General features: G+C 42.7%; 1 pseudogene; it reads left to right on the plus strand.

The window, feature by feature from the left end:
* The first annotated feature begins 5,972 nt into the window (after window positions 1-5,972).
* Window positions 5,973-6,742, plus strand: LOC111828231 (annotated as a pseudogene).
* Window positions 6,743-22,493: the final 15,751 nt, after the last annotated feature.

The raw sequence follows: 22,493 nt of genomic DNA on the forward strand, positions 1-22,493 counted from the left end.
TCTCCTGGTTAATGGCATCACAATCTACCCAGACAGCTAACATAGAAACTACAGAATCACCTTTGCTGTTTTCCTTTTCTTCCAAATCTTTCTTCAAAACCCAACTTTAATTTCATCCCTTCATGAAGTTTTCTGCTAGTAAACCAAGACTCTTTTATACCTCTGTTAACAAAGTTGTTAACAAGTCTGCTATGTGGCTCTGAATTTTCCCCTACCTAATTACTGTCTTCCCTCTCCTGAGCTCCTTTGGCACAGTCTTAAAGCCTTCTTTACCTTTGTATTCTTCTGCCTCCAAATACCTAATACCGTATATTCTATATACAGTGTGGACTCACTGAATGTTTGGGAAATTGAAGGACTTAGACCAGTGGTCGGCAAACTGCGGCTCGTGAGCCACATGCGGCTCTTTGGCCCCTTGAGCGTGGCTCTTCCACAAAATACCACGTGTGGGCGTGCACATACAGTGCGATTGAAACTTCATGGCCCATGCGCAGAAGTCGGTATTTTGTGGAAGAGCCATACTCAAGGGGCCAAAGAACTGCATGTGGCTCGTGAGCCGCAGTTTGCCGACCACTGACTTAGACTGATCATACCTTCCTCTCCATTTCCCCATGATCCTTTGATGTTGATGCCATTTCTTGATCAATGGGTCATGGGGTTTTCTGATGTTCTAACAGCAGGTGTTAAAATAAGAGAAAGAACTTAAACTGTTATCTTGGCAACACTCTCAACTTTGATAGTTCAAATGGAGCTGCTTTCCATAAAGTTTAGGCTGCAGGATTCCCCCATGACACCTAGTGCTTCATGTTTATGCTACTCCCTTTTGCGTAGGTTGCCTACTTCCTTTTCAGTGGTCCTGAAGCTTGCAGCAAAGGGAGGAGAGAGGCAGGAAAGGCACGACTTGTTAGCTGTAGCAATTATACTTCAATTCCCTGAAATGTCTTTTGGGGCTTTCTAGTGTCACCTTTTAGGAAATGACTTCCCCTACATGCTACCCTCTCACCCCCAACCTGTTTGCCCTTTTGTAGACATAAGGTTTAAAGAATCATAGTATAGGTATTTAAACAAGATGGCCTTCTGGATTCTGAAGATCCTGTTAAATCTGCCACTTTCGATCTCAGCTCAGCTGGGAAATCTTTTCTTTTGTACAAATTTGGGAAAAATCGATATAAATGCGCTGTGAGATACTGAAATTAATCCCCACTCACCCCAGCTGTTGTCTTACATGCCATCCGATTGATCTTGAAATAAAAATGGTCTTTGGTTTCATGGATAATTTTATACTACTAGCTATAATGGGAATAATTTTTTTCTTGGAGAATAATAAATGGTAATTTTTGAGTCCTTCAGTTAATAAAGGAGAAAACTTTTGTTTCTGAAAGACCTAAGGGTTGTGTGGTTTGGGTAAAAAGGATCCCCTTATGGGTATCCGTGCTGACATCTTTCCACCCTCCCTGGAATGTGAGTGATGTGGGTGAGAGAGTCATGGGCTCCTCACAAAGTAACGAGAATCTCCACGCACTGACCTCTAATACAGCTCATTGAAAATATCCCTTTTCACAGCATGTTTACACAGTGACTACTTGGCTGTTGAGCAAATACTGTGTTTAATAGGCCCAGAGTGATCTGCTTACATGGAAGCCTGTAACAATCAGAGGGAGACCATGCCAGAATATTAAGAAATTAATACGTGGCTTAGACAAGCAATGATCCTTGAAGAGAACAACAGTTTGTGGAAGACAAGACAAACGCCACCTGCCACAGTGACTCCAGGGGAAGATCCAGGGTATGGTCTCCCCTGAAGCAGAAACAGTTTTCCAGTATCTTGCACAGCCAGCTGAGGTGGAACGCTAGAAGAATGAGTCAACTATTTGGTTGTTCCCTGGATAGTCATCTCCCACATCACTGGGGATGACATTGTGCAAGTTATATAGCAGCTGCTGTTTTCATTCTGTGACACCATATAGTTCTGTGTGGAACTTCAGAGGGTCTGTGACCATCATGTTTGTCACTTATTGTGCACTCACTCTGTGCCAAGCCTAACACGTATGCGCTTTACATACATCATGTCATTTAATCCTAATAAACGTCTGCCTATTTTTAATCTCTATCTATAGATAAGAAAATGTAGCCCACAGAAGATAAGTGACTTGTCCAGTCCAAGGGCTTATAGCTTTTACATGGTGGGTATAATACTGAAATGTTGGCTCTTTTTAGTCCAGAGCCACTGAATGAGAACACTCAGTGCACTGTATCAGATGGAGGTCAGAGAGTTGCTGGATAAGCAGCCTTACACAAGTCATGGTGGGAATACCCACATGAAAGTGTCAGCTATTGTGTTTCCAGGGGTGGCCACCTTTATAAGGAGACCTGGACTTCCCTGACCCTGGCCACTACCCCAATGTCTAAGGAACATCAGGTACTTGAGAGAGCATTTGTGGATTTGAGATGTCTGACTTCTAAACCTATTCTCACGTGACACACCTCTCACATAAAACAGGAAGGATTTATTACATACCATGTCACTGCATTCTAAGGCTGGAAATAATTGTGAGGGGTAAAAAAAAAATAACATAAAATATGGTATGGCACCTTTTTGTTAATTCGCTCTGGTAGGGTCCTTAGGCCTGGCCGGCGATCAGGGCATACCAGGGCCTTCTGGTTGCTGGCTGGAGCCTTTCTTCTGGCTGCCAGTTGCCGGCTGGGGCCTTCCTTCCCCCAGCTGCCATTTGCTGGCCGGGGCCTTCCTTCGTTCCATGCCGCCCCCTGGTGGTCAATGCACATCATAGCAAGTGATCGAACTTCCGGGGGGCACTTTGCATATTAGCCTTTTATATATATAGACTAGAGGCCCGGTACACAAAAATTTGTGCACTCGGGGGTCCCTCACCCCGGCCTGTGCCCTCTTGCAGTGTGGGACCCCTCGGGGGATGACCACCTGCTGGCTTAGGCCCGCTCCCTGGGGGATCGGGCCCAAGCTGGCAGACATCCCTCTGGCAGCCCAGGAGCCCTCAGGGGATGTCCACTTGCCAGCAGGGAGCAGACCTAAGCTGCAGTCGGACATCCTTAGCGCTGCTGAGGAGGCGGGAGAGGTTCCCACCACCACTGCTGTACTGGCAGCTGTCAGCCTGGCTTGTGGCTGAGCAGAGCTCCCCCTGTGGGAGCGCACTGACCACCAGGGGGCAGCTCCTTCATTGAGCATCTGCCCCCTGGTGGTCAGTGTGTGTCATAGTGACCAGTCATTCCCAGTCGTTCTGCTGTTAGGGTCAATTTGCATATTACCCTTTTATTATATAGGAGTGCCTGGCCAGCCTGGGTGAGGGGCTGATGGCTGTTTGCAGGCTGGCCACAGCCCCTTCAGGGTGGGAGGGTCCTGCTGGGGTGCCTGGCCAGTCTGGGTGAGGGGCTGAGGGCCGTTTTCAGGCTGGTTAAGCCCCCCAGCAGGGACCCTCACCCCATGAGGGTGTTGCCAGCCTTGGTGAGGGGCTGATGGCTGTTTGCAGGCTGGCCTAGCCCCCCAGCGGGGACCCTCACCCCATGAGGGTGTGGCCATCCTGGGTGAGGGGCTGATGGCTGTTTGCAGGCTGGCCACAGCCCCCAGCCACCCAAACTCCCAGTGGAGGCTGGCTGGAACCAGGAATCTGGGGTTTATTTAGCTTCTATAATTGAAACTTTGTTGCCATGAGCGGAGGCCACAGCCAGCTCAGGGCCGGCGGGAAGCTTGGCTTCCTCCATCGCCCAGGCAACCAAGCCTCCTGCTTGCTCCAGCTCCGTGGCTGCCGGCTGCCATCTTGGTTGGGTTAATTTGCATATAGTCGCTCTGATTGGCTGGTGGGCATGGCTTGGGGGGCGTAGCGAAGGTACAGTCAATTAGCATCTTTGTCTTTTATTAGTGTAGATTGTTTTGTTAATGGGGATAATGGGTGATGGATTTTCATATAAAGCTTGAAAAGACAGTTTTGGAGCGGGACCGGGAGAAAGTCTGGAGTTAGTGGGACAGAGAGTAGATTTGGAGCAGCTGTGATGATGAATAGATTGTGGGGCCATGAGCAGGAAAGAGAATCCTTTGTCACAATCATCTAAGCTTTTTCAGAACTGATTTTCCTTTGGATGTGGCACTGCTGGGGTTTGCCCATGAGGCATACAGGATTATGTGGATTATAAAACATGCTATCCTCCCATGTGCATAGCACTGTACAGCTTAGAAAGCATGATCACTCTCATCTATATATATAAAAGGCTAACTGACTGACTGTCCATCCGTCTGACTGTCCGACTGGCTGCTACATATGATGCGCACTGACAGTTTAAAAATAAATGTTGACTCATGCATGCGCGATACATATAAAGTTCTCACTGGCACCAATTGTATGTATTCAGGGAGATATTAGAATAAGCTTAATCAATTTATCAGTCATTGTTTTTATCAATGTTTTTATATCATGTTTTAGTTGTTTTTATATCATGTTTTTGTTGTTTTTATGTCTTTTTTGTTATGTTGTTATTGTTTGTTTATGAATCAATTTATATATTATTTTCATATACATTTTTACTAATTTTCTTTCATCTCTGACACTTTTATTATAGAGAAAGGGTGAATAGCGATATTAAAATATTTCTTCTAATTAATTTCCTTTCAGTGTGCATGAATATGTGCACCGGGCCACTAGTTTTTCATAATACTGTGATGGAGGGAGGACAGCTATAATCAAGCTCATTTCACAGATGAGTTCATAGAAGTTTTGAGGCTTTTCAGAAATCACACAGCTTTTAAGAAGCCAGGGCACGGCAACAGCTGGATTTTTTGATGCCTCTTCCCATGGGCTCCTCTGAAGGTTACCTTTCAGACCACAGCCTCAGGGGTTTCTGCTTCCGCTTTCGTAACAGCAGTGGCCACTCCCTCCACCCCTCCGCCTTATTGTCTGTGGCTGAGCCCTGAGTCTCCCCCACCCCTGCGGCCATATTGTTTGTGACTGAGCCCTGTGGTTCTTTCCTTCCCCCATATTGTCTGTGGCTGAGCCTTGTAGCTCCACCCCCTCTTCCATATTGTCTGTGGCTGAGCCCTGTGGGTCCGCCCCTGCCACCATATTGTCTGTGGCTGAGCTCTGTGGCTCCGCCCTGCCGCTGCCATATGTCTGTGGCTGAGCTCTGTGGTTCTTTCCCTCCACCATATTGTCTGTGGCTGAGCCCTGTGGTTCTTTCCCTCCACCATATTGTCTGTGGCTGAGCCCTGTGGTTCTTTCCCTCCACCATATTGTCTGTGGCTGAGCTCTGTGGCTCCGCCCTGCCGCTGCCATATTGTCTGTGGCTGAGCCCTGGGTCTCCCCCTCCCCCTGCCGCCATATTGTCTGTGGCTGAGCCCTGTGGCTCCGCCCTGCCGCAGCCATATTGTCTGTGTGAGGAGAGGGGCGAGCACCGCTACCGCCACCGCAGTTGGAAGAAAAGCGGTTTGAAACGAAGTCTACATCCCCCCTCCCCCAGCTGCCTCTGGATGGGACGGCGACTGCTGATCTCCAAACATCAAGTTTCCCTTCGTTCGCCACCCTGACATGTCGGCCGGGCCCAGCATGGCTGGGGTTCACAGACGTTCATCCGCGGACCGAGGACTGGGGTCAGGAGTCCCGCGTGGTGGGATGGGGAAGGCCGGGGGCGGCAAGCCGGTGTGGGAACTAGGCCTGGTAAATGCGTGAGGTAGCTAAAGCCGTTAACATCGCAAATAGTGAAAAAGTTGTTGAAACTCTCAAGCCCGTAAAGGAGGAAATCAAGTGTGAAATAAAGATTTCGGAGAACTTGCGAGGTGGTCCCCACGTCGGCACACGGGCGGGCGGGCTTCGTAAAAGACCCGGGTCACGAACCCGCCTCGGTTTTAGAACTTGTGTCAACAGCACGGATTCAGGCAATGATGCCGGACGCCCACGTGTGTGAGGTTCTGAGGCCCGGATTGTGGTCACGGCTGGAGGTGATGCACCGAGATGGGCAGCCCCGTAACGCCATGGTTGATCGCGAGCACAGAAAGCGTTGCTAATGGACGGGGTTTGGCTGAGTTTCACCTCCCTGGCCAAGCATACGCTGTCCGAGGTGCTTCGCCATCACCTCAGCGGTCCGAGCCTCTTGTAGACGCTCAGATGCACGATGCACGGTTACCGTTTGCATATGTGGAGCTTGGGTTGTGTGCTGGCGAATACGATTTTCCTGAAGAAGCCGTTTTTCCATGGAAATGCCAGATGATCAGTTGGCGAACATAACCGAGGGTCTGGGGTCGGAGATTTATTTGACCATATTGATATACGCACCATTGAATTAGATGCATGTCTTGGGTAGACACTCCCGTTAGCAATGGGAAAGGAACGCTTTGTCCGCAGTGAAAGCCAGCACCTTGCCAGCCCCCAGGCCTTGGACTTCCTGGACGCGCCACTGCAATATGACCACCAGTCCCGGCAAGAGAAGCCATGGAGCGGGCACCCCTATTTCAACGCTGGTACGAAGGGCCGTGCTCAAATGGGCTCAGCTAGGAGGCAGGACGCCTGTCAGCAGCCCCGGTATGTCAGGGGTTTCTTAAGGGGCAGCCCCTTCACCCCTTGGACCTCTGGCAGGCCCACCAGTGATTGCTGCTGCCAACCTCCTCGGGGTGCCTGTCCCGCTGGCGCTCAGCAGGAATGCCCGCTTCTGTCTCCTGAGCCCAAGCAGAGGTGGGGGAGTCCACTCTCTCCTTGATGCAGTTGCACCTGGCAGGGAGAGGTAAAATAGTTAAGAAGCATCGTTTCTGAACAGTTGCTTGTGGATTCATAGTAGTTCAATCATTAAAAAAAAATTATAATAGGCTGATTTCTTTTTTTTTTTAACTTGAACTTTTCATAACTCAGGGGGTTCCCTGAAAAATTACCTGCAAGTGGAATAATTCATGGACACATTTTTTTTCCTCCCTTTTCAAATTCAGTTCTTCATTACTAAAGATGAACCAGCCTTAGTTCCAGTTGCTGCATTTGGGTGCAGATTTCTTCCTATGCCCACCATTACCCACCCTCCATCCCACACTTTGGGGATTTGTGTCTCATGCTCTTTTCCGGGGATTACAAAAATACAGCTTCTTCAAGGGAGGTGGGAAGGAAGGAGGCAGGACCCAGCCTATTAAGGCGGTGTCCTGCTAGTCATATCACTTTATTCCATAAGTCCTTCAATGGGGTTATCCCGGTGAATCTAGTGGAAATATGTCTTTGAGATGCTGAAAAATCTAGCCCAAGTGCAGACAGGTCCTGAAAACTTCTCTTCAGTGTGAACCATTTCTTATTGACCTGACCCTAAATCCAACTCACTCATAAGTTAAGTTTCAGTTTAGTTGAAAACTTTAATAACCTTCCCTCCCAGACTCCTTACCTTAGTCCTCTTCCCTTTCATCTCCCAACATGCTCTATAGCTGGTAGGAGGGGGGAGGCAAAATCTTTTTCCATTTTCTTTGACTTGGCCATTTTGAATTCAGTTAGTTACTGGGTATCACTTAATGCTTTTTACAAATGAAAAAAAACATTGCCTATGTAGGTTTCATCCTAACAACACTTTAAGAGCTAAGATGTGGCCACACTGTTTCATTTTAAGCTTTCTACCTTCTTTTCCTCTTACCTTCCCCTTTCCTCACATACCATCCAGTGAGAAGGCCTGTCGCTCAGTCTTGTAAATGTATCTGAGAGGTAGGAACAGAGCCTCTGTTTCCAGTGAAAGTGAAATGGTAGACCTGTAATTGTGGGAAAACTATAAACTCTTGTTACAGCCCTACCACTCCTTGCTGTGTGTGTGTATATGTAATACTTTGTCCTTCATAGTGAAAGATCCAGTGTTGGAATTCTTTGGTGTAAATACATGTTTGGTTTTATTGCTCAAGGTTAGATGTAAGTTCCCCATGTTAAGGTCTCGCTGGGTGGGTGCCTCAGGTTCACATCTGAGGGGCCTGCAGGCTTGTATCATGGAGGCTTCCTAAGGCCCCTATTTTTATACACCCCTTGTTCAACCCATGGTACCAGACATGGCCAAGAGACCTTAAAAAAGCACCACAAGCCAAAGTGTCTCTGGGGATTAAACATCCTTTGCTATAAAACTCACTTTGTGTCTCAGCAGTGCAGGGATTGGGGATGGAAAAAGTTGCCAGTTTTTGTGTGTTTCTGTGTATGTAAAGTGGATTTTCCACTGTAATCCAACCACCTAAGTTTATCAGGTGCTTCACTGAGGAAGTCTAGTTTTTTAAGCAAAATAGCTCTGTATTTTCTCCTGTCATCTTATTACAGTAGCTGCTTGTGGGGACTTGGAAAAATTCTTCCAACGTATTTTAAAGCCTAAAGTCTTAGTTCCCCATTCTCCTGCCTTTATGGATTCATAAGCCTTTCTCATCTGGGCATCACAGATAAATGTAATTATTTGAGCAGTTGAATTTAATGAACTTATCTAACTTTATAACCCATCTTGGCTCTAGTAACTTTATGAAGGTGGTGGCTTTAGTGAATATAACGGTGAACTTTAGAGAAAGCTGAAGCCTCCTTTTATAATGCTTCTCAATCATAGGGAAAACATTCTGACTGTGTGGTAGGATGGTTTTCTTTTTGTGGCTACTCACAGTCATTATTGTTCTTGACCCTTTTATATCCTAGAATGCTATGGGGGTTACCATGTTGAATTTTTCCAGAAGCTAAAAGCACTGGATGTGCCAGAGATGCAATTTGTGATTACGTTTGCACTGGATTGCGATTTGAACTTACAATGAATAAATTCTTTTTTTTTTTTAGGTGGGAGGAGGGTTGTTATAAATCAAGACTTCACATCCCACCCTTGTAGCTCAGAGAGTCTAGATGTAATAAAAACTGATGTGGGGAGCTGCAGACAGCTGAACCTCCTAACATGCATCAGACCTTGCAAGATACTGAACGTGAATGCAAAGGACTTGGAAATGCCACCAGAGAGCCTTCTAAAAGAAATAGAAGTTTTCTGCGAATACTTTGTAATAATCAGGGCAGGCTAAACATTCACTATATTAAGTTCTTTCCCTAGGTCTGGTTTTGTAAATGCTGGTGATAAACCAAGTCTGATTTATATGATTAACCTCAGGAAATGACAGCACAGCTAGTACCATAACTTGAAGATAACCTCTGCTAATTTCATGATTACCAGTTGTCATTAACTTAATTATAAAATTATTATTGTTTAAAATAAATAAATTATTTAAAAATATAGAAGTTTTAAAAATGCTACTTAAGGAGTCACTGCAGAAGCATGAAAAAAAGACCCAATTGGGGGGAGGGCAAGGGTTTACAGAATAACAACTTCTTTGTTGTTGTAAATTACCTCATCTCTATACCCTGTATTGAGGCACTTTATTTCTCAGCACTACCTGTGTCTGCACTGATCAGATAGCAGGAAATAGAATGCCGATATAAGACAGTTGTGTTGGCAATTACGCTGAAAGATTTTTGTAAGTATTTTTTAACTTTGAAGTGGGCTCCCTCCCTTTTTTTTTAGAGTTTGAAGTCCTCCGCTCTCCTCCTTGATTTATTTGTTGTAATTGTATTGTAATTGGCATAACGAAAACATAACTGTGTTGGGACGAAGTTGTGCCATGAAGGTTTTTAATTTAAAAAAACACACAAAACCCATGCATTTAAACAAATGGGGGATAAAAGAATACAAGGGCAATAGATATGCCATATTGGGTCGGTTTAATGGTTCGTTCCACCGTGTATTTCATTTGAACAGGCTGGAACCAGGGATGTTTTGTAAAGGAGTGTGGCAGCTTCCTCTGCAACATCAAAAGTCGGGAACACATCCAAACTCCTTGAACCTCTCTTCAACAACCGGTAAGAGCTTGGGCATCTGCAATTTTTCCAAACCCTTCTTGAACCTATTTACATTTCTTGGCTTGTTCAACTCTTGGGGAGTAACAAGTTCCATATGTTTACCACTTGCTGTGTGAAGAAGTACTTCCTTTGGTTATTATTTTAAATGACTGCTTTCCAGGCTTAAGTGCTCCCGTACCCAAATCGCCTTCCCAACTGGTTATAGTCCTCAGGATGCAATGTCTGCCTGGTTCACAGCCCCTGGCATGCACATTGCTGCTGCTGTTGAGGTGCGCCTGGTGGTTATATCCACAGGATCGCAGCACGAGGAAGCATGTGCCCATGGGATTGCTTTTGGGCTGCAAATGCTACCTTTGTGCTAGAATGAAAATTGGAATGTGTGGTTTCCCCCCAATGTCCTGCCAACTTGAAAAAGTGAAGCAAAAATTGCCCTTCTGAAACTTTTGCCTTTTCTGTGACTATGCCCTTCTGAAAACCTTCACTGTTCTAAGGATATCCATGCTAGTCCAAATGAAATAACTACAAAATCATAGTTGTGTGAATGTGCTATTCCAGTTTGAATCCTTTCTAGCGACTGACCTTGCTAATGCGAACATGTTCACATAGTTAAGATTAATGAGTCAATTATTTTTATACAAGCTATCCCTCATGTAGGCTGTTTTCCTTGACTTGACTATGTTAATTAATAAAAAGCATTCAATCCTCCTCTTACAGTTTGTGGTTAATCAGGTACAATTATCAATAAGGCTTTGGTGAATGTCTCTGTGCTCAGGCACATCTAATGAAAATAGGATATATTTGGCTATGAAGAGAAGTACTTAAAGTTCCTCTTCAGTGAGTGCTTCCAGAAGGAAATAAGGCTATGGATCTTGGAAGGCACAAGCTGCCATTATAAATATAGTTGTGCTTTTAATTAAATAAATACTGAAACAAATGTGATTGAATATGAGATAATCCATTCATGTGGATATTATTTTGTGTCATGCCTTAAATTAATGCTTCCTAGGGCTTAGCCTGGCTCTTGATAGTTGAAGAGAAGAGTACACAGTGTATCCTCCATAAATACACAAAGGCGTGCATGCTCTCAGTTCACCTGCACTAGGACTCTGAAATGACAACATTTTAGGAAAATCCAAAATAAAATGAGCTCAAAGTTATAGAAGAATTTAAGAAACTAGGACTTGCAAAGCTTAAGGAATTTGCTCAAGGTCATAGAGTTCATAGCACTAGGTCTGTCTGTTTCCCAACCGCACATTTTTTCCACTGCCCCACATTTCATTTCAAGTATGAAGCTATCTGTTACATGTGGATGATGAGTAGAAACAGTAAATACCCTGGGAGTGAAAAATCATCAGGGACTGTGGACATGAAGTAGATGGTCTTTAGGGTGAAAATTAATAGTTTAGGTGATATTGTATTCTCTCTATTTGATTGCTTTGGTGACATTTACTTTAGCACCTTGGCTGATCTGTGATAACCTTTCCCATGGAATCCTAATCTGAAATATAGCTTGACACATATATAATGCAGCAGAAGGCTGAAGAATGAGGATTGGATTCCTTTTCCTATCCCATTCTCAATTCAGTTATCAAGAAAAGATCTTTGAGATCAAAACACTTTATCTCCCCACCCGCAGAAAAGATGTCAGACAAAAATGGTTAGAGATAATTTTGGATGTGTTAAACTTGAATACTGCATCTGAAGACCAAATAGGACAGCTATAGGGTTTAGGGTTATCTCTTAGTCAAAAAATGAAATACTAACTTTTGGTACTTCTACAGCTTGCTTCACATTACTTAACTTAGCTCCTCTTGTGATCTCTGAGTGAGATTGTATACCATGTTTCCCCATTCTTCAGACTAGGAAATTAACTCTTACTCCTTAAATGATAACTTGAAGTGACTCACCACTCATGTGTACTGTATCAAAAGTTGTCACAATGGTAGACAAGAATACAGAAGGAAATCTGCAGGGTTGGATTTTGCATGTGAGGGGTTAGGAACTGGATAATAGTTTATATTTAGACTTGCCATATTGTAAACATCTGTAGGGTGAAGGACCATGTGAGTAACTTCCGGATAGCCAGTAGTTAAAGGGGCAGCCATTAGAGCCCCATATATTACCCTGCAGTAATAGAGTTCTTGGTTGGAAACAATGAATTCTGATTAAATTAAGAAAAAGGATTTTCTTGGAAGGTAATTGGGGTAGTTCATGGAATCTAGGAAGGTTGGAGAACAAGTTTAGGTAGGAATCAAGGGAGGCAAGACATAGCTGAGGCATGGTTGTGGAATGATCCTGCTGGGGACACTTCTGTTTCCTACTTGAGGTGTCTCCACTGCTGCTGGCACCACAATCAGTGAACACTCATCATGATGCTGGATTGTGTCTCCCCTAGACACTTATTTCCCTGCTTCTGGACCCTCTGATCCACCAGTGACCATGAAAAATCTCTGACAGATTCCACAGTCTTCTTTTAAAGATATATGGGAGGATAAGGTGGAAGTCACATTGCCACACTAGCCTCCTGGGAGGATAGAGGGAGACTGCCTCAGAATTCCCCAACAGGAAGTGAACTGTGCCTGCTGCCAATACTGTGATTCACCTAAATAGGAGTGGAGTTTAGATGCTGGGCAGTCTTACATAAATGGGTAGCTCTACATTTCCTAGTTTTTGCATAGAAATGTGCCTAAAAGAAGCTGAGACAGCCTTGTTTATAAGGAACACTATTCAAATAAGGCAGGCTTTTATACTAATGGCAATGAGTCTGATTGTGACACATTTATTTCTCTAAATCTATGACCATCCTGAATCTATTGTGTCCACAAAGCAAATTTGTCCAAGCTCTGGGTTTGTCTGACTCAAGCAAGAATGCTTGAAAACAGACTGATATCTTTCTCACTGTGTGGCTTTGCAATTCAGAAGATGTAAAGAGGTTTTCCCTGGCTTTCAGCCTCCCTATCTATTTTGATCATAGAGGTTAATAATGCTGAAAAGCACTCAGAGTATATAAGGCCGCTGAGGAAATGAGAGCTCTATGTTTTATGGCTGAGACATGACTGGTAATGTATCTGCTGGGAAAGTTGCCATTCGGAGTGCAGCAATGAATATTGGATTCCATCAATTCTCAGTGACTTCTCCCTTCCCCCACTCCACCCTGCTCCCTTGCTACCCACTGGGGAAGGGAGCATGCAGAGCCCAGATCTGAGCATGCTGGTTGCTTCGTTCTTTGTAGGGTCTGCCAGTGTTGGGCAGTGGCTTACCACTGTGGTTCCACATTGGAATGACTTGGGAGTTTTCAAAAAGTCTGATGCTCAGGTATTACCCTAACCTCACCATGAACCAGCCGTACTTCAGGAAAAACACCAGGCAATAAAAATGGAGATACCTCCTACCCCTTCTTTTTTCTTTTCCTCAGGATGGAAATGGTCATTCCTGAAACAAGGGCTTGCATTTCAGTTTTCTAGCTGTGTGGTCCTGGGCAGGTTACTTTAGCACTCTGCCTTTCAGTTTTCTCGCCTTTAGTAATTTCTGCCTAATAGTGTTTTGGGGGTGGATTAAATAAGACATTTTATTTAAATTTATTAGTGTGGTACCTGGCACATTGTAAGGTTTAAAAATCCTAAGTAGCCTTATTATATTGCACACAGCCCTTAGAGTTTCATTAGATTTTTTGGCACTATTCTTTGCTATAAGCTAGTCTAGAATTTTTTTTGCCCCCATTTTAGAGATGAAGAAACTGAGATCAGGAAGTGCAGTGAATTGCTCATATTCACACAAAAGGCATCATGATAATAGGACTAAGACTTCACTTCAGGTATTAAGGCTCAAACAAGTCTTTTTCATACTACAATGAAATATTACAGAGGGGGACAAATGAAGAAAGGACGTGGGAATACATAGGGATAAGTGAGGTGGAGGTCTCTGTTGACTGTAAATGGTGGAAGAAGAGACTCATAGGGAAGCTCCTATGTATTGGATTTAACTTCGATGTGTTGAAGTTATAAATGGGACAATCGTAGAATTTATTTAAAGCAGCTCCTTGACTTAACTCGTGCTTCACTATCGGTGCATTTATGGAGTTTGGGAATTGAGGAGGGTAACAGAAAGTAGTCATATACCACCTCCAAGAACAGGACAGGGATGAAGGAGAAGCTAAAAAGACCCATATATTATTTTGAGCCTGAATCAGTGATTGTGACTATGTGACTATTATCTGAGGTGTGTGTGTGTATGCGCACATGCACATATGAGTGTTATAGCCTTACATAAGCTTAAGAATAGAGAAGAATATGTAAAAGGTAGGAAGTCTAAGAGTATTGTCACAGGGTGGCTAAAAGTTCAGTCTTCAGAATCAGAGTTAAGTGACCGTATTAGATATACCTCGAGCAGTTACTTGTTTGCTTTGACACTTGGTTTCCTCATCTGTAAATTAGGATAGTACGAACACTTAGCTTATAATATTTTATGAAGGATTAAATGAAATAAAAGATGCTAAATACTCAGTCCAGTACATAGTCAACTCTCAACAAATATTAGTTGTAATCAGTCCATCTATCAGCCAGGAGTTGGAGTTCTGAGTCTGGGAACCTGGCTTCTACCAGTCCCTGTTCTTCTCACATAGTTTTGGGACCTTCCTGATGTCAAATTAACCTGTATCTCAATCAGTTTCTCCATAATGTGATAGGAAAAATTTACCCTTGTTAAAAATTAATTGCTCTATCTCCTTCTTAAATGTCACTTGAGAAGAAGAAAGTCAGGGTGAAGTCATCCTTGTAGGAGGAAGGAAGATATAAGGAGTTCTGAAATTTATTATTTAACCACAAATCCCATGCTGTAAAATGGCCTGAGACTAGTCATTGTGTTTCATATGGTTGAAAGCTTTCTTTCATCCTGTTCTTCCATCTATTCAGTTAAAAAGCACAGATAGTCTTTTATATGCAATGTTTATGGAGGGATGCAAGGTGAAATTGACATACTGGTCATTTCCTGCTTTCTAGATCTGTTTGCCCTGTTTTAATGTCCCCTGTCCTATTGTTCCACAAAGCTGTACTAGCACTCTATGGGATCAACTTCAAAATGTAATGTCTTTTGCACTAACTTTTATGCCAGAGAGTAACATAAGAGCATCCTGAGAGTGTGAAAATGAGAGGCTGACAGTGAATTGTGAGCTGCCTCCAGGTGAAGGGCTATTTTCAGGGGGAGGCTAGGAGTCAAGGTGTGCATAGATAAGGGCGAAGATCTTGGAGGTCGCTTCCTCTGGTCCTTATGTTCTGGCATTGCACAGGCCTTAGAGACTGGACTAAGTTACAGTCTTATATAAAGAACTTATGCAGTATCCTGAGGGTAATAAGAAAGTGAATTCCATGGACTAAGTTACTTCTCCAACCTAAATTTCTTATCTCTAACATGGGAATGATAGTAAAAGCTTATTGCGAGGATTAGATGAGGGAATCCTAAAGTGTTTAATAAAGGTCTTGGTATATAGAAAGAATTTTTAAAATTGGATAATTTTTCATACTATGATAAGGTGATAATTTGTTCTTTGTTTTCTGGCACAGATCAGAACAAAGGGAGAAATCTAATATTTACTGTCCATCTTTTAGGTTTCAGGAACTTTCCATATTATATCTTCAAATACCCTCCCCTTACCCCCATAATATCATGCAATGCAAATTCTTAGTTCCATTTTACAAGTGAGCAAATTGAGATTCAGACAGGTCAAGCAATTTGTTTAGAGTCAAAGCAGTTAGTAAGCTGTGGACTATAGATTGAAACTTGTATGTGACCCTGAAGCCCATGCTTTTTCTATGTAATTGGCAGCATGCACTAACTGAGACAAAAGAAAATGCAACCCATCTCCTTACCATTATGTTTATTCAGTTCTAAATTTAAGACACAAATAATGATTTTTATTGACTCAACCAGTTGTAGGGATCATGTAGACCCAGTAATTACTCAACCAAAAAATGCTTTCTTTTACTTGAGATTAAACAGCCTACCCAGAAATGTAGTAGAATCTCCCTCTGCCAGAATTCTCTAAAAACAGGACAGGTAATTTGTCTCTGCCTGTTTCATCACTGGCCTTTGAGGGGGTAATGGAAGAAAAACAGCCTCCTGGAATTCTTCCTCATCTAGTCTGTCTCTGCAATATGTTGCAAAAGGCATTTTTTTCCATCCTAAGCAAAATCTGGGAGAACTTAGTACATAAAACAGTATTGATGAAAGGAATCAATACTAATAACTAACATTTGTATAATAATTTCAGAGCTTCTGGAACTCCTTCACATATATTTTCCTCTGAAACTCATATCAGGTGAAATAAGGGAATAAGGATTTACTTTTCATGTGAGAAAACGGAGGCTTAACACCCAGTATCCTGAGGTTAATAAGTAACCAAATTCAAGCTTGAATCTGTTCAACACCATAGCCAGAGCTCTTTACCTAAGACCTCACTACTCAAAGCAGGGTCGTAGGATGAGGAGCTGGCAGCTTGTCACAATGCAGAATCTTTGATCTCACCCCAGACACCTGAATCTATATCTATAGTTTAATAAAATTGCTATGTGGTTCGAATACTCAAATATTCTTCTCTGAGAAGAGTTAATTCGTAGGTAACACCACTTCTTGCATAAGTAAGAATTCAGTAACCTCCGACTGAACACTGCCCTTTCCGCCTTTTAAGTAAATGGGAATTACCTTGCTTTTAAGCACAAAGCAATCTTGTTTTTATTTTTCTCTTACTGGTAACTTTGAGTCATGTTTTGGGGAGCCTAAAATGACTAAGTCAGGATAAGGTGGTAGAAGTCACTCAGAAAGTAGTGCTGAACAAGCAGAGAGGAAGCCCATGGCCCTGGCCTGTGTATCTCAGTTTGTTGAGCGTTGTCCTGTGCACCAAAAGGTTGCTGGTTCCATTCCCAGTCAGGCACATGCCAGGTTGTGGGTTTGGTCCCCAGTTGGGGTGTGTGTAGAAGGCAACTGAATGATGTTTTTCTGACACATTGATATTTCTCTCTCTTTCTCCCTCTTCCTTTCTCTCTCTCTCAAATCAATTATATATATATTAAAGAAGGGAAACCCAGGCCACTGGCATGAAACCAGGAAGTCTGAAAAGCACATCCTGAAAATCACATCCTGAGAGGGTGAAACAATCCATAGCTGGCTTTATCTGAGAACCTTCTCCAGTTTTAAAGCAGTTATTTCTGGCTTGCTTAGAGACGGGATCTACTGAGGCCAGATGCCCTACATGAGGGACCCTCTTCAAACAGCATCTGGCTAGCATCATTCAATCCCAGCAAAACCCCACTTTTGCTGCCCAATGCCTTAGCTTTCTTTTCTTTAGAGCCAGCTGTGTTTGTAAGAAATGCACACTCTCCATGCACGCTCTCCAGGTGGGCTTCCTCAGTTACCCTACCCCTGGAAGGTGTGTTCGAGAGGGCCCAGAGGTCTGCTGGCATTGTGGCCCTGGCCAGCATGCTGTTTTCTTGCTAGGATGCTTCTCCATTCTCTGCTGGATGATGCTGGTGAGTGAGGAAGAGCACGCTTTAGCACATTTTTGCCCTGCTGTAAAAACAAGGAATTTATGAGCATGCTGGTTTGAAAAGAGGGCCTGGGGAATCATTACTGAAAGCATAAAAGACTAATTTTCCCCATAAAGTGGCAGCAATAAATGTCCTGTAAATATGGGCCTGACTCCTTCAAAAGCATAATTTTACCCCCAATCCAGTAGAGTTTATTTCATGGTTAAACTGTGTAAATGACAGACTCAGTGGCTATTCTCACACACCTGGAGTGAGGCAGTATATACTAAAGCCCAGGAGGACACCAGTCAGCTCAGGCTGCCTCCATTCCAGGAGGAAGAGAGGGAAGGAAGGAAGAAAGGAAGCAGATATGAGGAGGAAAAGCTGGCAAAGCAGCAGCACAGGAAGTCATCAGTGTGTGAAAGTCCACAAAACTAGCAATGGTGAAGTGGAGGCATTGCCCTCCTGAAGCTTCAGTAGTCTGGGAGGATTCTCCTGATTATAAAACATTAGGAACAATGGTATTTTCATAATATCTATTTCAGGAAATTAAGGCCAAATTTGGATATAAGTTCTGTATATTTCCCTGTCCCCCAGTTTGTGGCTGTAACAAAGCATTTGAAGTTAAACAGTTCTAGAAAATGTGGAAATTTTCACTTACTTTTGCTAGGTCAGCAAATCAACAAGCAGGTGCTGAGTTTGCGGGGTGTCAGCCAGGAGGAGGATCCCTGCTTTTCTGAGATGCTGAGAGACTGTGGCAGCCCAGGCAGCAGGTCCATGGGGAGGAGACATCCCTGGGTGGATCCTGGTGGGGAGTGCAGATGGTGATCAAGGAGAAGAAGGAGCGATGTGTTCTTTCATTGTCATTAAGAGAATCTCTGTCAGCAGTAATGATGATTTAAAAATAAAAAAGAGTTGGCAAGTAGAATGTTCTAGATTATTTATCTGTATTATACCAATAAACCTGTAAATATTTCTTTCTTCAGCTTTTGCTTTCTGAGGGTAGGACAGTCAGGCTGATTAAGGAGTTCCTAGCTGGGAAGATCCAGGACCTAGGCTCTGGACGGAAGGTATTGTGGGGGCATATAGAAGCAGATACACTTCTGCTGCTGTCATCTCTATGTCACCTGGTTAAAAGCCCAGCTTAAAAGGCAGAACGACAGAGGTTTGGAAAGCAAAAGCTAAGACCAAGGACTATGGAACCAGACATGTTGGGTTCAAATCTGTTCCACCACTTAGCAGCTGGGTAAACTTATGAAAGATTTAATTTGCTTGTGCCTTAGCGTCCTCAATTGTAAAGTGGGGATAATAATAGCACTGGTGTGAGAGTTAAAAGAGGTAATATTTGTAAATGACTTACAGTAGTGCCTGGCACAGGGTAACTTCATATGTTCTTGAAGTTGGCTTCATATATGTGTTCACTAAGTTATTATGAATTACATGATTATCCCACTTGTCTTTCTATGCCTCATGTATAGGAGAGTATATCTGTTATGAAAGAAAGGGTTGTATTCTTTCCCCACACACACTTTTGAGGCATCATTGACGACAGATTGTGTTTATATATTTAATCAATGAAAAGCACACATTTTTCAGATAAAGTCAATGACTGCTTCTGGGAAATTTTATCCTCCCCTTTCTCCTCCCCACCCCCTCTGTTGCTTTTAAGGTGACTTCATTTGAGATGACTGAACATTAGGCATGTTCTAGTTGTTGAGTTTTCTGGTGACTGTGCTTAAATTCCTGATGCTTGCCCTGGCACAGTGGTTCAGTTGAAATTAGAGAGTACACCAAAAGGTTTCAGGTTCGATTCTTGGTCAGGGCATATACCTAGGTTGCAGGTTCGATCCCCAGTCAGGGTGTGTACGGGAGGCAACCAATTGATGTTTTTCTCTCACATCAATGTTTCTTTCTCTGCCTTCCTTCTCTCTAAGAATTAATAAAAACCTATCCTCAAGAGAGGATTAAAAAAAATTCCTGATGCTTGAGTTTTGATCTCTTCTATTTTCTCATGTTCAGCTGTGATCTCTCCTCTTCTTGAGGTAACTTAATTCATGGGCTCTTTTCCAGCTGCCTCATAGACTGTTATCATCCTGCAGGACTCATGCTTCCTCATTCCACTGTGGGAAGATGTCTTAGTCTCCTTATTCTCAGTCACCATTATTTGCTTCTTCTTCCTCCATGACATTCCATCTCCCCCCACATTGGAGTCTTGTTCTCCTGTGGCTCTCGCAGGAGGAACCTATGAAAGACCTACTTTGATAGTCATAAGATGCTAGGAGGTGAGGGCCACACTGGGGTGGAGCCAGGCATGGTGGCAGGGCAAGTTGGTGGTGGGGAAAGTTACTTCTCTTTCCTGGATGGCTACACACACTCGTGCTTCTGGGTAAAGGATGGGAGGGTCAAGCCTGCTTCTTCTAAATCCTGGGAAATAGGTTGCTGAGGCGTCCTCAATCACCAATCAGATGTTAGGTTGTCACCAACTGCCTCAAATTATTCTGTTGGTTATAGGGGGTTTAGACAAAGGGTAAGAGATGTCCCTCAGCCATAAGAATGTAAACAATTACAAAATTGTTTTGTTAAGAATAAATACAATTAGGAGAATCATTCTCTAAATGATAAGAATAGTAGGAGCTTAGAGATGGAGTAAGGCCTGGTAGCTTCCAAGAGAAAGGGAGATTTGAATGAAGAACTCAGGTTAGATAAGGGGCCTTGGACAGGGAGGAGGAAATATTCTAGGTGGCAGTGGAATATGGGGTGTGAGGAACTATGTCCATGCTGGCCCAAAGGACTCCAGGTAGGACAAATGAGAATAATAATAGCAAAATCCACTTTGAGAAGCAAAACCTACTTCTCTATTTCTGAAGCAAATTCACATGCAATATCTGATTAGAAATGGAACTGGTTAAGTTGGAGATCACAGACGTTTGCTAAAATGAGATCACAGACATTGGAAAAATGAAAGTGCTCTGCCTACTCCTAGTGGAGTCATGAGATTGGCTTGTCTGGCTCTTTTACCCTGAATTCATGAATTCTTTACAGAGATGGACCAGTCCTAATTGAACTGGTCTTCAGGTACCTGGAATTCCAGCCTCAATTTAGTGGCTCTGTGCCTCTGTTTTCCTTCCATGTCCTTTTGCTTTGTCTGAGATAACTCACTTTGAGTCCCAATGTGAACCCTGTAGGGAATGCCAAAGATCAATACCAATGCTCTCTGTCTTTCACTTGCTCTAAAAGTAGATAGGCCCATCTGTTTAAAGACTATTGGAAATAATTAACATTTTTCTTTAGCTGGGAAGAAGCACATGTTAATACAGGGGGTTTTTCAAAAAAGAAAAATGCATGTATTAGTTTGACTTCTTGCTTTATTATTAGCTATCATTTTCAACTTCTCAGAGTGCTGTCACCCACCCCAGAGGACCTTCATTGGGCTGATATTGGCACCAATTTAGATTGTATTAGTGTTAATTTGGGTTTTCTACTGCCTGCTGCTTAATAACTATCAGCAGGTTTTGTCCCCATAATATCATTAGCACCTTTTTCCTTCAGGTGCTGACTGGGGGCAGCAAAAACCCCCAAGCTTCCAGCAATTTACACCTACTGACTCTCCCTGCAGCTAATTCATCTTCATGATCTGTCAGATTTTCACTCAACTTCTTAACTCTCTCACTACTCTTATGGAGTTGGCCAGTCCAGCATCAATTGATTTTGAGCCTTCTAACAAGGTTAGGGAGGCGAGGAACTTTGCAGATCATCTTGAGGTCCATCTTCTGTTTTCTGGATGATATAAATGAAGGTCAGGGAGATTAAGTAATTTGTCTGAAGTCAACAGGAAGGAATAGAGACAAAGCTGAGCCCAGACTCTGCTCATCCTAATTATCTTCATTCCATATTCTTTCAGATTCTCTCATTATAGTTTGGAACCAGGCAGGCACCTCCACAACCCAATCAGCCCTTGGATGTATGATCCCTTGAGATGGAGGCCACAACACTTAGGGACAGTTTCTAGGCTGAACTGTCACATTTTAATACAACTAAAACAGCTAAAATCAAGATTGCAGAAAATTTTATAACATAACACATGTAATCCTCAGAAGACTGCACACATTAAATTTCTATAGAGCATATGTATCCTTACCATAATGGGTCAAATGGTCACTCTTTGCTTTCTCTTTTTTTTCCTCTCTGTATCTGGTTAGTCATCAATCCAGCTGAGCATTGCCTCTTGAAAGCATTTATCAAATTCTTTTCTCAGTTTCTGCTACAAAATCTCTCTCCTTCTTAGCTGGTATCCTTGAGCCCTGCATTCTTGACCCCCATAAATATGCATTCTTGACCCCCATAAATATGTCTTCAACATTCATTCCAGATTCATGGTCGAAAACTGATCCTATCCTTTCTCAGCATAGAGAAAGTCACATGCTGCCCCACAGAGAAGAGTCTTCAAACTGGGCTACACACAAGGGATACACATATATGGGTAGATTTTAAGAACTGATTTGCCTGGTCTTTAATATCCAATGAGCCTACAATCACAGGATTCTTCTACCCCATAAAAAACAGAGGTAGGCTTTTTACCAATCCTAAATCTTACTTTGGTATATTGTACTAGGATGTAAAAACCTCCAAATACCAAATGAAAGGATAAATGGAACTGTTGGTTTTTATAAAAATTTCCTTTAATGGTTAATTACTACACTTTGATTCCTCAACCGAAACAGTAAATGATTAATGATGCTGATTCTTTTTAATGTAACTGGATTGAATGGGGCTATTGCGTTTTTCAAAAAAACTGAATAAAAATCAAGATAAATATTTCACATGGTTTCTCTCAAATTCAGTGTGCTTTATCAACAGGGTAGTTAAAAAACTCTATCAAATCATAAAATACAATATTTGTTTAATAAACAGTTACTTCTTATTTTATAAAGTATTTAACATTTTTTTTAAAAGTGAGCCTATTGTGGAAAAATTTAAATATGTGTGAGTTTGTTTTCTCCCAAATATTTTGTTTTGAGAAAATTTTAAACATATAGAGGTGGTCAAAGAATTATACAGTGAGCACCCATATATGCACCACTTTTTGTTTTAATACTCACCCGAGGATATGTTTTTATTGATACTTTTCTTTTTTAGAGAA

This window comes from Myotis lucifugus, unplaced genomic scaffold (assembly GCF_000147115.1).
Source record: "Myotis lucifugus unplaced genomic scaffold, Myoluc2.0 scaffold_305, whole genome shotgun sequence".
Taxonomy (NCBI): Eukaryota; Metazoa; Chordata; class Mammalia; order Chiroptera; family Vespertilionidae; genus Myotis; species Myotis lucifugus.